We start from the raw sequence: 18,556 nt of genomic DNA on the forward strand, positions 1-18,556 counted from the left end.
CTCCCAAGGGAGCTGAGAAAGACATTGGCTGGTTGCAAAGGCCCTATAACCACGGATAATAATTTGTGAACCGCTTTGAGACGACCTACGAACTTGGTTGTGATAAAGCGATATATGAGAACCTCGATTTATTATTTTTATCATTATAACGTTCAACCGACACAATTTCGAAGTCAAGGTTTATACCTCTTTAAGATACTGCATTGTTGGCATAGATGATTAGTGGAGGTCCCGTATCTTAAAAACTCGAAGCCACATTGTCCATGGTTACGGAATTTTATCGATCATTGGACACACAATAAAGTGTTAATGAAAGTGGTGAGATGTAGCGCTGGGGACAAGACAAACATCACAAAAATAGAACAAGTTAGTAAGGGTATGCGAAATATCGACAAAGTTGTCGGTCGGCGTTTTTCATTGCTTGGGTGTACACACATGGACCTTTGACCTTAGCTGTTATTATGACGCTAACTACTATAAAACCGGTCCTACACGTTTACTAGGATCCTTTATGCTATACTCTCTTCCATTAGGCCTCTCTCTGACAAATGAAATGAATAAATTGACATGTGAAATTATTTCTAATTACAAAAGAAAACTATAGTCTGTGTAGTTAGGGCTTTCAATATCTAACGATGAGCCTCCGTTGATTGACACATAAGTTATACCATACACAGTTCCAACACAATACTCCTGTCAACGGTTCCAAGATCGCACAAACAAGTGCCTGTTCTTAGTTCGGCAACATTGCTTGTTGTAACTCTGCAACAATGTTAGAACTTGTTCGGCAATAGTTTTAGTTCTACAACAGTTCTAGGTTTGCAGTAATGCTAGTTCTTGTTCGACGGCATTGCAAGGTCTAGTTAGGCAATAGCGCTAGTTATAGTACGTGAACACGTCGTCTTGTCCGGCAACAGTGCCAGTCTATTTCGGCTGTAGTGCTATTTATAGTTCGTCATTAGTGATAGATCTAGTTCGGCAACAGTGCGTAGGTATATTGAGTGAAATATCACAAGTGTGGCGTCAAAATTATCATTATAAATCAAATATATTATTGTTCAACAATAATTCACCGGACTAGATTAAAAATACATGCATATGAGAGTGCTCGAAACATACTCCAGGAACAATTACATAACCTTTACCAGCATACCTTCAACAGTGCTTGAGTCAGCTGTATCGGTAATGTGCACCAGGTAAATGTCGAGGTGAGAACGTTGCCGTAACGGTACATACTGTAGTAGCTCTCTATCTTATCTCAAGAAAAATTCCAACATCAGTGTGATATTATCATAATGTGATAGCACAGCACTGAAAACCGTATAACCAACCATGTCAATATCATCCTTTAATCAGTGCAGGTTCAGAAGCACGTGCCAAATGTCTTGGTCAAGGACGCAAATACGTCGTATACGGAATCTTGACTCATTGTGGCAGTTGACCGACGCACTAACGACTGTTTCATGTTGCCCTCGTATCAAAGTTTATCATAGTGCATGGCTTTGAAATGACGCTATAAATGAGATATTAAACTTGACGCAGATATTGCAGCGGTCCTGTAAGTAGAACAGATACACAAGCCAAGTGTCTTTGGTGTAATTGCTGAAAGCACGGCGTATGTATTACAAGGGGATGGAATGTTGGAGTATACATACATGTACGGTGCCTGTGAATGAGCATCGCCTTACAGCTCGTGTTGGTTGGAGGCTTCCGTGGGACGATCTGACTTTTACCATTTCGTCTAACATGGGGTCGCATTTATGCTCCATAAGTAACCAAAAATGTATTAAACTAAGGCTTTTCTGTTGCAAATCAATTGTTGCACTTTGTTTCTTTTTAAAACTTTCGGTTGTCAAATAAATTATTTTGGTTGCTTGTAGTTACACATTCACACTCAAGTCGTCGAAACGTACAGAGAAATGCAGTGTTTAGCTCGACGTGTACAATATCTGGATGTTCTAATAGAATGTAATACGATATACACAATACGAACTGAGTTATCTCCGGTATATACAGTATACATGTAAATTCCGAGATATAAATGCTACACTTTATAATGTAATGTATAAGCTGAGAAAACCGAACATGATAATGAATTATTATGTGCAAGATCTGTACCAGTGTTTTTACTTGAAAAATACATATTTGCATTTCTAATGTAAATAAGGTACGGGCATCTGTTATAACAATAATGAACACAGGGGCATGCCTTTTTAAAGTAGTAAATACGGGGATTTGCGTTACTTATGTAATTACCAATTAAGGACACACATTACTACAAAAATAATCATAGGACGATGTCATACGTCATTGACCGAGGGTCTTGGGTCACTGCAGTGATAACTTAATGCAAGTTGTACCCGAATCTTTTAAAATGTTCAACTGAACTTAACAGTGACGTTTATTTTAACGTCGGGACTTCAAACTTTAACAAATAAAGGTAGATAATATTATTCTGATGTCACAGTTGTGTCTATCCATGCCAATTTGATAATAAATGGTATTATTTCCGCAAATGGACGGAACAATAAAGTATGTATCCAAGCACGAAATTAACTTGGTTCCGGCCTGAGTAGCTTAGCAACACGTTACCGGTAGTATGTATATAACATAGCAATAAGTCTATTTAAATTAATAATCAAAAGTATCTGTATCGAGAAGTTCATCTACACACAGATTTCCTTTATTGATATAATTTCCCTGTTATTACTTCAATATTTTTTTTATTAACGACTCGTTTAGCTTATGCTCAAGGAGCACGTGCAAATTACACATTTGGCTCTAATTGAAATGACGTCATTTTTCTGTGTGTACATGTTAATGTGTACTTTATTACCGAGTCTCTCGCAACACCATACACACCATCTGTAAAACTCGAATTGTGATGCAATGGCCCAGCCTCGTGACCTTTGAACTTTACACTGAATCACACTGCCTGATTCATTAAATCATGTGAATCTACTTCCGATGGTGTTCTCGTTGTTTTCAAACAAAAGTGGGGATTCTGATTTCTGATCTAGTTTACTGACAAGGTGAGTTTTGTACAGTTTCACTCCGTGTCTATGTGTAGTTTATTCTTCTTAATGGTAATAAGTTCTGTAAAATAAAGTTCTTTGATGTGAAGTTAAGTAAACGCCACAATCGAACATATACCTACATAAACATGTGCACGCGCGCGCGGGCCTATTTGTATATGATTCAGAACCAACAATACTGATAATATTCTGGGCTCTACATTGGAACTGCCTCGATATACTTGTCCATAGGGATGCTTATATCCATGTTCAACATATATAGGAATACACGTGTACATGTTATATATATAGGAATACACGTGAACATGTTATATATATAGTAATACACGTGAACATATTATATATATAGTAATGCACGTGTACATGTTATATATATAATAATACACATGTAAATGTTATATATGTAGTAATACACGTGTACATGTTATATATATAGTAATACACGTGTACATGTTATATATATAGGAATACACGTGTACATGTTATGTATATAGTAATACACGTGTACATGTTATATATATATATAGGAATACACGTGAACATGTTATATATATATAGTAATGCACGTGTACATGTTATATATATAATAATACACATGTAAATGTTATATATATAGTAATACACGTGTACATGTTATATATATAGTAATACACGTGTACATGTTATATATATATAGGAATACACGTGAACATGTTATATATATATAGAAATGCACGTGTACATGTTATATATATAATAATACACATGTAAATGTTATATATGTAGTAATACACGTGTACATGTTATATATATATTTATAGTAATACACGTGTACATGTTATATAGAGAGGAATACACGTGAACATGTTATATATATAGTAATACACGTGAACATGTTATATATATGATAATACACGTGGAGATGTTATATATATAGTAATACACGTGTTCATGTTATATATATAGTAATACACGTGTACATGTTATATATATATATATAGTAATACACGTGTACATGTTATATAGAAAGGAATACACGTGAACATGTTATATATATAGTAATACACGTGTAAATGTTATATATATAGGGATACACGTGTACATGTTATATCTTTAGTAATACACGTGTACATGTTATATATATAGTAATACACGTGAACATGTTATATATATAGTAATGCACGTGTACATGTTATATATATATATATTAATACACGTGAACATGTTATACATATAATAATACACGTGTACATGTTATATATATAGTAATACACGTGTACATGTTATATATATATATAGTAATACAAGTGTACATGTTATGTATATAGGAATACACGTGTTCATGTTATATATATATATATATATATATATATAGGAATACACGTGAACATGTTATATATATAATTATACACGTGTACATGTTATATATATAGTAATACACGTGTACATGTTATATATATAGTAATACATGTGTACATATTCTATATATAGGAATACACGTGTTTATGTTATATATATAGGAATACACGTGTACATGCTATATATATAGTAATACATGTGAACATGATGTACGTGTACAGAAACTCAAGTGTTGGAAATGTGGTGTTGAACGACTGGGAACGGGCGTATAACCGGGAGTAGTGTTTGACGGCAGGGTAAGGGACGTGTCACCGGAAATGTAGTGCTTGACGGCAGGGTAAGGGACGTCTCACCGGAAATGTAGTGTTTGACGTCAGGGTAAGGGACGTCTCACTTGAAATGTAGAGTTTGACGGCAGATAGGTGACGTGTCACCGAGAAATCGGGGATGTCCTGGTTGACGGCAGGGTAGGGGACGTGTCGACAGAAATGTAGTGTTTAAAGGCAGGGTAAGGGACGTGTCGCTGGGAATGTCGTGTTTGACGGCAGATAGGTGACGTGTCACCGAGAAATTCGGGGATGTCCTGGTTGACGGCAGGGTAGGGGACGTGTCACCGGAAATGTAGTGTTCGACGGTAGGGTAGGTGACGTGTCACCGAGAAATTCGGGGATGTCGTTTTTGACGGCCGGGCAGGAGACGTCTCACCGGAAATGTGGTGTTTGACAGCAGGGTAGGTGAAGTGTCACCGTGTGTGAAGTCAGAGTAGCGGAAGTGTTATAGGATAAGACATATTTGAGAGCAGAGTAGAGAAAGTGTTTAGTGAAATGTCCCATTTGAGAACAGAGTAGCGGAAGTGTTTTGGAAATGTCATGTTCACGACAGGAAATCGAAAGTCATACAGTATTTGTTACTCTGTTGAGTAAGATTCAAGAACTTGCGCAAGTCTTTGAATTTTTAGACCTTATATGCGATTGTGCCAAGACAAACTTAATTTATCAAAGAACGTGCATAAGCTAGTTAGTCGTTTTTAATACATGCAATGTTATTATGTGTGACCCATGAACAATAGACTCTGCTAACGGTGTAAAGTTTCACCATTCAGGTATGCAGCTTAATTTGTATAAACCGACGCGGACTTGATACCCGACCTCCAGTGTACAATGGTTGGCAAAGTATGTTTGCACTCGATCTAACTAATTATACAAAATCTCGAGTACCAACTAAATTGAGTTTATTTTATTCTTTTATACTGTTCTGATACATACAGATGATATATTTAGTACCTGTCCTGACATCTTCACAATTAGACGGGTTCGAACCCGTAAACGATTCCGTATATGTGTTGTGATTGGTTTTGGTTTCTGTAGTTTATTTAGCCTCCTATTATCAGCTAAGGTCACTTTAAGGACGTGCCTCCATGTACATGTTAGTATCTATATGTATATACGTACTTGAGTGTATGTGTGCTGGAGACATGGTATGTTGGTGTATGTGCCTCCTTGTGATAGCGCGGATCTGATGCTGACTTTAGAGTGCTACCCCACTGGAAAATCATGTTAAAGGCACCAGGTACAACATTCTACCCGGTCACTATACTGACAACGGATTATCAATCTTATTAAAATACGACTTGTTATTCCGCTCCTTTACGGTACACTTCTCCGGAATTACATGTCTAATGTTGATTAGATTGAACTGTTTATATAGTTAGCAGTTGGCATTGTGAAATCGTACTGTGCACTTTCATGTGTAATTGTGCAGCAGGTTTAACATTAGATACTTGTGTTATATATTGAACGTTACGACCCCGTCCTACCTAGCCAACCATACACACACGATTCTATATGGCCTTCTGTCGGGTCTCACTACATGCAGCCAGTGTTGCAGAACATTGTATGGCTGTGATAGGTACACAGCGCCCGTGATTGTTAGTTTTATCGGCGATTTTTAATCATGATAGTGACACTGAAACTTCACAGATTTAATTAAATAAAAATTGAATAAATGCCAGCGAACTAACTCAAGTCTTCACACAATGTTTCTGTTAACAAACATGTACTATAACATATGCAGCATTAACAGTAGGGTCTGTTTATAAATTGATGATAAATTTACTTGTTTTAATATGATTGCCCTACTGCAGTAACCTGAGACTGTTTTGCCCATACGTTTATAAAGTGAATGCATATATTTGAGGGGATAATGTTAATGTAAATATTACTTTTGCCAAATCATATTAATCTTTGATTTTTTTTCTGCAAATTAACATCATCAAATTAAGCGGATGTATTGGATATTGGTTTCTTGGCAAATAAATATCGTTCACCTAATTAGTGGACGTGCTGGATGTACACATAGCGTGTACCGTGTACATTCCTATGGGCGAATGCCACGACAAAAACATTTGTTTAGTACGAGATATAATTCACACCGGACGGTGCCATTGTAAGACCTGGGTAAACGTATTTAAATTTAACTCGCATGACTAACCAAGCCCTAAGTCGACTTTACTCATAAAGACCAGTCTTTGGTCATTGATTACATTACAAGTATCCCAGGCCAAATGGCGGAATGTATTTTATATGTTTAGTATATGATACAAATGGCGTAAACAAAAGTATGTCGACAGATTCTTCGTGATCAAGGCAGGTTTGTATTGTTTTATTTTTATTTGTTGATTTATTTGCGTATAATTAGAAAAACACACTTGTCGTATTGTTGATAAAACATCAAATGATCTACCTGTACATGTATAGGTTAATCAATTAAGTGTGGGTATATGTAACTGAGCGGGGTACATATAGATAACGTCGAAACCAGTCTGTTATAATCTCTACTTCAAAACCAGTCTGTTATATCTCTACTTCAAAACCAGTCTGTTATATCTCTACTTCAAAACAAGTCTGTTATATTTTAACTTCAAAACCAGCCTGTTATATTTCCACTTCCAGTTTTCAAAAAAGTGGAAAGGTATAACTAAAACATACTTTTCAAAGTTCCTTACAAGGCAATATTTCAGACTTAAAAAGTGCTTGGTAAATTAGCCTATAATATCAGGGAAGCACTGAAAACATACGGTTGGGAGGGAAAGCAGAAACATTTATTTTTCTCAAGCTTAATGCACGACTTAATTGATTGGGGTATAATCAAGTACAATACATGCAATGTAGACACACGCTTGTAACAACTTCAAAAACCCATTATCAGATTAATTAAATTATGTTTGATATATCTAACCTATATAGAGTTATAAGGTATTATTTTGACTCTAAAAAACTCGATGTATTGAGAATTTGCCAAATTTGAACTACATCGTGACGGGATGATAGATATTATAGATGTAGACGATATTTTCACACTTTGCGGTACATTGTCATTGCTATGTTTCCCTCTACTGGGTTCCGTCTCTGTTGTTTTCCCTGACATGGGGAGAGAGGACAAGACATCTGTGTAGTGGCCATTGATTTATAGTTTCTTCTCTAAAACGTACACCAAAATATATTTGGAATGTCACATTTATATCAAACTCGTACAGCAAAATAATTTGGTAAATAAATGATAGACGTTAATTATATACTCCATCCATCATGATTACACAATTTAAACTTTCCGATGGAAGACAGCAGGAAAGATCAAGGCAGACTCTGTAATTCCATATATGATATTCTTAGTTTATTATCCATATTTAGACGAGTTTCAATTTGTTGATTTGTGAGAGCCGCCATATGCTGAACAGTGCCCATACGCCTCAGTTAAAATAAACAAGGAAATATTCCACATATATTATTAGCTTACGAAATATGTGGTGATATTTCACAAGATTGTGTTTTGTCATGTATATAGGGATGTATATATATATACAAAGTACATGTATATACAGCCTAGCTATACTGATTCCTACACGTTACCGTATAGAATATTATGTCAAAAGGTAAAGACTGTTTTTTAAGTTTAGCTATCTAAAATAAGAAAAAAAAGATCAATGACTTAATTCAGAGACCTAAGATTATACCTATAGCAGTGTACTGGAGCCCTAGTGTGGTACGTCATAAATCTATTTATAGTTACCGCTGATGTAAACAAAGCTACCACGTGACCTTCGTTTGGTGTGACCTAGTGGTGAACGGAGTAGAATCAGCTGTTTTCTGTCAAAACGTCGCTGCTGACTCGATATACTTTGGCCAACCTGGCCCTGGTACACAATCCCATACCCTACATAATGGGCACGTGATGGCGAGGCCATGTTACGCCACGAAACGGTAAGCGGCAAATCAGCATAGACAGGAAATCTTCTCGGTAATGGAGGGTCGTCTTTGTTCGTTCGCTGTGGATGGCGATGTGTATTCACGTAAATATGGTTAGCCATGATCATGTCAATACAGGTAACCCTACTGTCAGTTCGCTAATGGGTTTTAGATATATTTTATATAGAACCTGAGCATGTTAATGGAGACGTATATGTATGTATCATGTCTTTAGTGTTTACACTTTTATGTTAATTGCAGTTGGTGTGTATTTAGCTCTCCATTCCCCCCCCCCCCCCCCCCCCCCCCCCCGGACTTGTGCTTTATGTACAGCCACGTTGGCCTTACGGCGACTTGCTTATATATTTTATAGTGTGTATTTACATGCTTCGGTCGCCTTAGTATCATCACGGAATTCGATTAGATTGTTATCTTAGTGCGTGGTATCATACGTACATGGTGTACATGTAGATATATGTACAGGGTCCTCTCCAGCACTGGGACCAAATAGTCCATATATTACAGGATGTACATCGTATGTGTGAACCTTTCGATGTGTCATGGAGTGCTATTAGACATATCACAGGGTTACACTATATAAAATAATCCACCAAACGATGGCGTATTACTGTCANGGGGGGGGGGGGGGGGGGGGGGGGGGGGGGGGGGGGATAATAGGATGTAACTGACAATATTCAATATGCTGTTCCACCAGGCAGAGAACCACAGGGGTCTGACGTACACTTCTATACTACTGCTATATCTGTGTACACTTATATAAGGACGTTTCGGATTAGGGTGCAGGTTTAGGGTAGCCATAAGTTATTATAAGTTGTATTTTGTCATGATCATGGATACTCATCGTATAAGATAGAATGTGTTGTTATTACATTTCGGTGTAAAATAACGTATAGGTGAATGATACGCCAGGTACAGGTGGTGTTAGTTCCATATTGACTGACATTGGTCCACTGGTACGTCTGACTGCCCTCTGACCCTAACGCTATTTACCTGGTCCGACCATGGGTACTTAAACCAAATTACTTCTGTACAGTCGTCTGCTGGATAACCGAAATACGCGGTAGTGAAGCGGACGTAAAACCTATCAATCAATCAATCAACTGTACAGTAGTGTATTATTTAGATGAAAGTCTAACGTCGACAGATGGCCGTGTTGTAAAACTTGGTACAAACAGACTACTTGACAATGTGTTTTTTTCCTAAAAAGTGTCAGTTTGGATTTTAAAGCATAGCGTGATGTGTTTTTTTTATGAAACTGGTAGCTGCAGCCTGAGTTTTAATCTGAAACAGCTGCTGTAGTAAGTTATGACACGTCTATAATATATACCCATTGTCACGCACTGTAATGATTTAGTCTATAACATATACTGTACCTGTCAGGTAGATACTCAACCCCATTATCGTGTATAACGATATAAATATGTTTAGGGGGGGGCGGGGAAGGTAATTTGAAAGCACGTGGTTCGTTCATGTGAGGTCATAGAATTCAAGACGGCGTCCTTCAAAACGTGATTGTTTCATTAAATTATTCCATTGTTGATTATGTGATGAAAATAATATTGAACTATTTCTTTTTCATAAAATTTAATAACTTCGCCCGGATGTTAACTTCGTCAAAAGGATAAAACCAAGACTCGTTTGATCCTGATCAAACGAGCTTTGGTATTACGTTTTATTTATATCAAATATAAATGTCAAACAATGTTTTCACATAAAGACTACCACCCTCTCTAATCTATATAAACTATACCAGTCCCATAAATAGTACATATACAAAGCCAACTTTTTATAAGATTACCACAATCTCGTCACTATGTTATATCGTATCAATACACTAGTACTTGCTCCCATCGTCAGATGGCGCCTTTTCCGAGCTCCGTCCATACGTCTGTTAGCAAATCTTATCACTATTTCTTAGAAAGTACTGTACAGATCTCTCTGAAATTTCGCACGCAGATTCCACTTGATTAATAGTTGTAAACTCATATTTATTTGTGATTTTCATGAACAATATGGACACCAGGAGGCCATCTTGGATTTCAAGGTTAAAGTTTGTTATCGCTATTTCTGAGTAAGTCTAATACAATCTAAAGAACAATATCGATACCGCCATCAGGAGGTCATGTTGAAGTTAAAAGAATTTGATCTTCATTGACATTTGACATTTGACCTTGATGACCTATTGACATTTAGCATACGTACAATCAAGGAGTATCAAATATTAACCATATGACATATGACATGTGACCTTTGGTGACCTGTGACATTTGGTGACCTATACATTGACCTTTCCTTTAATTTTACATACTTCTACAATGTGCATATTAAAGATAATTATACACTTTGACCCGTGACCTTTGTTGACCTATATACTAACCTTCGAGTTGGAGATCATATTTTGTCAATATGCTGCACAAATAATTCCTAACTACATGAGTCTATAATACAGCTGTACCTACATGAACGCATAGATACGTCATAAAAACAACACATAAGCAACAAGCGTCATAAAAACAACACCTAAGCAACAAACGCCATAAAAACAACACCTAAGCAACAAACGTCATACAAACAACACATAAGCAACAAACGTCATAAAAACAACACATAGGCAACAAACGTCATAAAAACAACACATAGGCAACAAACGTCATAAAAAGAACACCTAAGCAACAAACGTCATAAAAACTACACATAACCAACAAACGTCATAAAAACAACACCTAAGCAACAAACGTCATAAAAACGACACATAACCAACAAACTTAACTGTATAAAATAAAACAATCCATATTCTGCGCCTCATATCTGTTATATATCACTAATGGTGGGCGCCAAGATTCCCGGGGTTTCTCTTGGGTGAAATATTATACCACTGTCTCAAAAACTTTGTTTATCATGTCAACATCTTAATTCAAAATAAACCAATCTCACAAACAACGTATGTCATACCAATGTCTATATGTAAATCTCCTGAACAAGTTATGTACACGTAATACTGATACATGATCTTAAGAAATATCAATGCAGCCTAATAACCCAAACGGGAACCGTCGGCACTTTCCGTAAATGAGAAAATACAGGTATTTTCTCGTTTACGGAAAGTGCCGACGGTTCCCGATTGCCTAATTACCAGGACTGTTATTTTCACAGTGGAGATTCGTCTCAGTAACGTCCCTTCTTGTATACAGAGCTAACCTCTGATAAATGAGCATGTGTTGTAACTAAGTTTGACTACATTTGACACAAAATGTCGACGATCAACCACAAGGATTGATATTGAATTAGTCTCGTTCAACCAGACGCTTGATCACTTGTAATTCTCTGTTCGGTGTAGCTTGCGCAGACAACAAGAGTCTGGTTGAACGAGACTAATATTGGATGACCTGCGCGTAGAAGTGTTTCATACTCGTCACACACAAGCGACCTTGATATCGGCTATAAAACGTATTTACAGCTAATGTTCAATAAAGCTATCAAAAAAGCAGACTTGAAAACAGGCTAACATAGATGCAGCTTAATTAAAGTCAGTTTGCCCAGCTCCAGTCATTTTTCGTCTAACGAGTATTTTTTGGTGATTTTTTTCGATGATGTTGATTTGGATTCAATTCAAGCGAACGTATTTTGTGAATTGTAGTTTTAATGATTAACACAAAATCAGAGGTAGCAAGGTAGTAGTGTTAAAGGTTACATCTGTCTCGTAGCACTGCAGTTTTGCCTCTGTATGTAGAAAATGATGTAACGTCACAATATATCAGACTCGTCCTCACCGACGGGACAGGCGTGCGTTTTACAGTCAGAAATTTATATTGTTCAAATGCTTACGTCTTTAAACATTTACACATGTGTATAAGCTGTTGTTTGTAGCCTTAATTCTGTTACAGTTACATAATAGTGATGTGGAATCCTGTTATCCCATTGGTTCAAACATGTCACATGTTGAAATATCCGACTAAACGCAGACGTCAGGCGTTACGTCACGTCTTTTTCAGTAAATTGTATGCAGATGACCTACAAAAACAGTATATCTACACACATTTACCCCCTGTGCAGGTAATATTATCAGATATTTCCCTTTATGTGTTCAATAGCATAGTTTTTGTCGATTTTATGTTCAGGTCTGAAGCGTAACGTTGTATCGAGTCCATATTTTTGACATCCTGAACTTTTGTAGATGTTCCCGTTGTGGAAGTCTGCTTGCTGTTTGGTGCTGATCTCTCTGACGGTACTAATTATCACCAGGGCTGTAAACATAACAGCTGGATCTGTGTAGGTGCAGGGGTCGTAGGGTTAACATGAACACTGGACGGAATACCATTGTGATAATTACCCAGTGTTTGTATGGCGCTGTGGTCTGGAGGTGTTGACACTGGTTCGGTTACTTCCGTTGGTTGTTGTCAACTGTGTCGGGCCTCTAAACAGTTAACAACACTGATTGTTATACTACGTACTTTAGTTTGGCCTGATTTGGAACTGTGCTCTTAAGCCTGCTGATATCACAGTTACAAACAAACTTAGGGTAATCTCCCCCCACAATAATGTACATTTTTGTATATATCGCTGATATTGGCAGGCTGTTGCCATCATTCCTCGAGAGATCTATGTTCGGTAAACAGCGCTTAGTGGCATCCACCCAAGTGTCTAAAGACAAAATAGCGGGACTGAACTGCACTCAGGCGAGGCACGAGTTCCATTGATCAACTGTCCATACTACGTGCTCGGAGTAGGTGTAGAAGTTATTAACGGGTTTTTCTGCTAATCGTATCTAAGGAATGTATACGTTTACAAATTACCGTCCACATAGCCAGTAGACAACAGCGAAAACGCTTGTGTATAGCTTGGTTTCATGATCTTGGGCGATTAAGCAATGTTTGTAATTAAATTCGTGTATTTAGGTACGTGAATGAATGATGTTTTAATGGATGTTAGTTAAGATTGCGTTTAGCGGATACCTTTTCATATTAGTACAATGTTAGTAAACAAATGAATTCTGAGATGGGTTATCACTAAAGGTAATGTTTTATATCCGCGATAACGCATCACAATAATGACATGTTTCACAAATGGATTATACCCCTTTAACTTTTATAGGACTCTGTGGCTCCGGGGTTAAACCCCTTTAACTGTTTCCGGACGTTAAATTGTTATTTACAAAAATGTGGGGACCGACTGGATCCAACTTTCTGTAAATGTCCAGAATTTTGATATTGCTGATGGTCCCCGGATCGAGGTCACTGTTACTGTTAAATAACCAATTGCACTTGGCCGAGGTTACTTCTATGTCCTATAGGTTAACACTGATCATGCTTTACATGTTAGCTGTATGTGTTCAATATAACAGGCTTTCATTTCAAACGTCTGTTGTCCTCACACACGCCCTAACATATGCAGCAATGTACATGATCGCGATTAGGAGTGGAATCGTCCACAAAGAAATCATATATATTATTTATACAATCATCTAATAACTCCGACAGCTGCTCTGACCTGTTTAAGGCTGCAACACTTGCCACAGATACAGGGTCAGAGTACAATGCGGAAACGGCTCAAGTGGAGAGCTATCAAAAGTTGACGACAGCAGAATCTGTATTGGATACTAGTGTATTCCTCGTGAAGCCAAGTGACTGTGTCTCCGACACTAGAACCCTTCGACATAGTTTGCAATGCAATTGTGGTCCCGTTGGGAAGGAAGCCAGTCTGAAGATGTTATTTGTAACAATCGATTGTTTGTATATTTGTGTCTCTTCTATGTAAATGATCGTAAACAAAGATTTGACATGCGTTTATCGGCATCTATTTACGTACGAATGGGTTACGGTAAGATGACTGAACAGGCGTGTCCCTGACCTTGTGTACCCTGATGTGGTCAAGGTCATGTCGGCGCTCACCTCACAAAAGTCACGTGAACGAGGTCACCATGCGGTCTTAAAAACTGTGTCGTTTGGTAGATTGGTTCATTTGTTCTTGATATAAAGGTCCCTAACTCTGGAGTCGTTGTTAAAACTAGTTAACTGTGCACATGATGAATGGAAAATACTATAGACAAGTTTGATGCCAGAGATTGCTAAGTTTATAAAATGTGTCATCAATACGTATGTTTACTCCAGGTATAGTCTGTGTTATGATACCATATGGTACGTCATTTGGATCAAAGTATTTTTTGTGCAAGGTTTCATTAGTTTCAAATTTTAAGAATTTTGGAAGAAAAAAATCCCGTATGAGAGTTTTCATTTATTACTCTTATGGCATAGATATGTAAATGAAAATGTGTGTTGCAATAATAAAAAGCAATGTTGTAAACAGTATCATACGACTTTTCCAACGGGTCAAGGTAAACATAAGTCAATAGGGATTTACATGTTTCAGAATCTTCCCAACTTATATCATTTTGTTTCTGTCTTGATAAAGGGGCGGATCGCCATGAAAATTTTACAGATTTCTTTGCACTGTCGTGTCGTTATAACTTCTTTGCTTTGTTTGTTTGTTTGTTTGCCCAAAACTGATTTTCCCGATGCTGACGATCACATTTTCAAAGTTCGGATGTTTAAAAAGTATAGTGTGTTTGCATACATTTAAATGTTCAACAGGGTCCTTTCTATAAATCCATAATTTCGTGTCAAATACATAAATAATGAGTTTTTCGAAGTGAAGCAGACACCATTTGCAATGATTTTCCGGTTAATAGAAAAATGGATTACATGTAATGTCCTACAAGTGGAATACAAGCAAACTCCGTATCATTTCGTTCCGTTTGAAATTATCACTGTTACTTTGTATCAACCCAGGAAGCCATATTGTAGAAGTAGGTCAGAGAAGTGCTACAACGACATGGACATGTATTTTGAGTGTTATATCCCGTAATATACTATATATTTGTGTCTGTGGCATACATATGAGATCTATATTATATGAACCATGAGTAGACGTCGTTGTCATGAACTGCTAACCACCTAAGTGATTGTTTCAAGCCGATTTTGTTCCGCCCGGATTTCGGGCGGAATCTGCATCAAAGAATTAATGCTTCGGAAAGAAGAGGTCGCAGTCGGCAAAATCATATCCGATAGAAAAAGGCCGACCAGCGGCCTCTTATGTTATAGGAGTATTCGGATCCAGTGCCCATATTTGAACATATTGTCGTTATTACTTACTATATAAGAACTATATAACAGTGTATACCCGAAACTAAATATCAAACAATTTCATATTTGTTGTAATGCATTGGGAATATGAAGTGCTAATCAGGTGAGCGATAAGTGATATCGCAAGCAATTTGATATTCCACATACAGTCCGAGTTCACTGAATAACAATAGCGTTTAGGTTTGACAATGCGTAGAATTACATTCTTATAACTAGCATTTTGGTTGTATTTGCTCGGTTTTGTAATTACGTGTTAGTTAATTTCACCATTGACAGTATTATCTATTAGCCATTATACAATCAGTGTGACAAATACTGCAGGTTTGTTATTCACATGTAAATGTCCCCGAAATATGTCAGAGAGTGTTACAGATATTGATGTTGTTATCGTTATCAAGCTGTAGATAACCCGGCGCTGTGAGCTCTGATCAGTCTACCTGACAGTCCCGTACCTGTTCCGGATACCGAGGCTGATACGTATGATCATGGCTGTAGGTGAATTTTGATTTGTAATTTCTTAACTACATTTGCCTTGTTATACTGGATACCATGTCTCATTGAAGAATCACGAATTCTTGTAGAATGTCACGAGAATCTAGATTGTGGATTATCGGACTTTCAGAAATGGAGTGTTGAGGTTAAAAGATACTAATGGATTTGGACACGTCGAGGTGTCGTTATATTGGGATTATATCGGGTAATAATGTTAGAATTGTGACAGTGGTATTGGAATTTTAACAGTATGAGAGACGTTAAGGTAGTCTTGCTGTATAGTTGGATTAGAGTGTGGTCCAGTAGCAGTGAGGAATGTTTCCAGACTGACACTTTCCTTACGTTTATATATAACAAAATGTCGTAGACAAATGTATTTATATATGATGTGATATTGTATATATAATGTGATTTTATACTTACTGATAAGTATACCTTACTGTATCATATATAATATGTTATACATTGCTGCATTATATATATTATATTGTTATACCTTATGATATCATATATAATATGTTATACATTGCTGCATTATATATATTATATTGTTATACCTTATGATATTGTATATAATATGAAACTTTATTATTAGGCCTATATACAATGTTATACACTACTAATAACAAAAAAAAGGATATAATATATAAGATGAAACTTTATAATTAGGCCTATATACAATGTTATACCCTACTAATAACAAAAAAGGATAATGTTATGCTTTGCTATAACATCCAAAATAATGATTTACGTTACTGTGTTATATAACAGAATGTCAAACTTTACAGTTTTACAAATAATATAATGACATACGAATCTGTGGCTATAAATGGTAGTTTAGATCAAACACCTGTTGCTTTTAGTGTCAGTAAATTTACTGTGGAATTGTGAAATATTTTGAGCCTTGTCATCGATGTACTATTCCTGAAATGACGAAATACCCCGCGTTACATCCTGGTTCGTTAGAGGGTTGGCTCTGGTTTGATTATAAGTTTGTAAAAAAAATACTGAACAGCTTTACGTTATTTAATATGTACGAACGACAGTGATAATACACATGTGTAACCTGTTACACGTAAATGAAAGAGACGATACACGAGAAAATATGACATTTAGGATGATCTAAGAAAACCTAACCCGAACTGTTTGTAGAACCAATGTTATAAGGACAGGAATGTAAAGCCCTATACTAGGACAAACAACTATTGAACGGTTTGAGAGCCGTTACTTATCCTCCTATGTATGTATAGAACAACAATTCGTTACAGAAGATTTAAAATTTGATAGAAATTGTATCTGTGGAGAGAACCTCGGAGATGGAAAAGCTTCATGTTGAAGATGGCCTGACTGTAACTGAGTATTTCCATGAAGGGACTTAAATCTTTCCTTCCCGCTAAACATTACTTGTTAAACTTAAGTACATTTTACAGCATTTTCCGCCTCTGTGGTTGATTAATCTGGCGGATCCTAATGACACTAGGAGGTAGAGAAGTGTTGAGAGAAGTCAGTGATTACGTGCAAGTTGTGAAATAATTGGGAGTGGTCCCTGCTGAACTCCATTCTTTATCAATTAAACACAGAAAGTAGTGAATTGTATTGTGAAAAGAAACCTTCCACGCTGGAGTTGTTAGAACGTTAAAGGCACATATTACTAAGGGATTCAATTTGTTATTAAACTCCGTCATTACAACATGTGATAAGCTTGGACCTGATATAGCTCAACCCTCAGCATTCATGAATGCTGTACAACAATGCATCTCAATACCGATACATTGCTTTGTAATTGATTGTGATTTCTTGACTCTCTTCTGAATTTGTGTATGAGGTGTATGACGAGCTTTAAACACCACGTACATAATTGACTACAACTGACATTAGTCGTACATGCTAACACGATTTGTCTGTCTTCTAAAACACTCTCCCGCTGTTATAAACATGCACAATATCCAATGTCTCTGTCTTCTGAAACACTCTCCCGCTGTTATAAACATGCACAATATCCAATGTCTCTGTTTCAAGGTTTCTTATGATCAATGCGCAATGCGATTTCAAAGAGCATGCTTTTAGAATTTTCAGAAAGGAGAATAGATCCTTATGTCGGTATCGGGGGCGTCACTTCTTGTTAAAATAGTTTAAAACTTGATCCTTTTCAACATATATATTTAGTTGTTATCTCCAATTGATTCTAGCTGAGTTCGTTCAGTAATTTTAAACTATCAACGAAAATCAACGATCAGGACGAGCCAAACAGATGTGTGAGGGTAATATCGTTAGGTTAGGCGGTTCG

The 18,556-nt window shown here is 36.7% G+C and overlaps 1 protein-coding gene across 9 annotated transcripts in view; it reads left to right on the plus strand.

Annotated features, from left to right (window-relative positions):
* Positions 1-18,556, plus strand: part of LOC110448096 (monocarboxylate transporter 12-like) — a 38,562-nt gene that overhangs the window by 6,388 nt on the left and 13,618 nt on the right. The window contains exon 1 of one of the 9 annotated variants that reach the window (XM_021494154.1): positions 2,952-3,032. The exons of 4 other annotated variants lie outside the window; for them this stretch is intronic. The gene's annotated coding sequence lies outside the window, so the exon portion shown is untranslated. 4 more of the 9 variants (XM_021494156.1, XM_021494152.1, XM_021494153.1 and 1 more) reach the window with 4 other exon arrangements.

Source organism: Mizuhopecten yessoensis, unplaced genomic scaffold (assembly GCF_002113885.1).
Source record: "Mizuhopecten yessoensis strain PY_sf001 unplaced genomic scaffold, ASM211388v2 scaffold3819, whole genome shotgun sequence".
Lineage (NCBI taxonomy): Eukaryota > Metazoa > Mollusca > Bivalvia > Pectinida > Pectinidae > Mizuhopecten > Mizuhopecten yessoensis.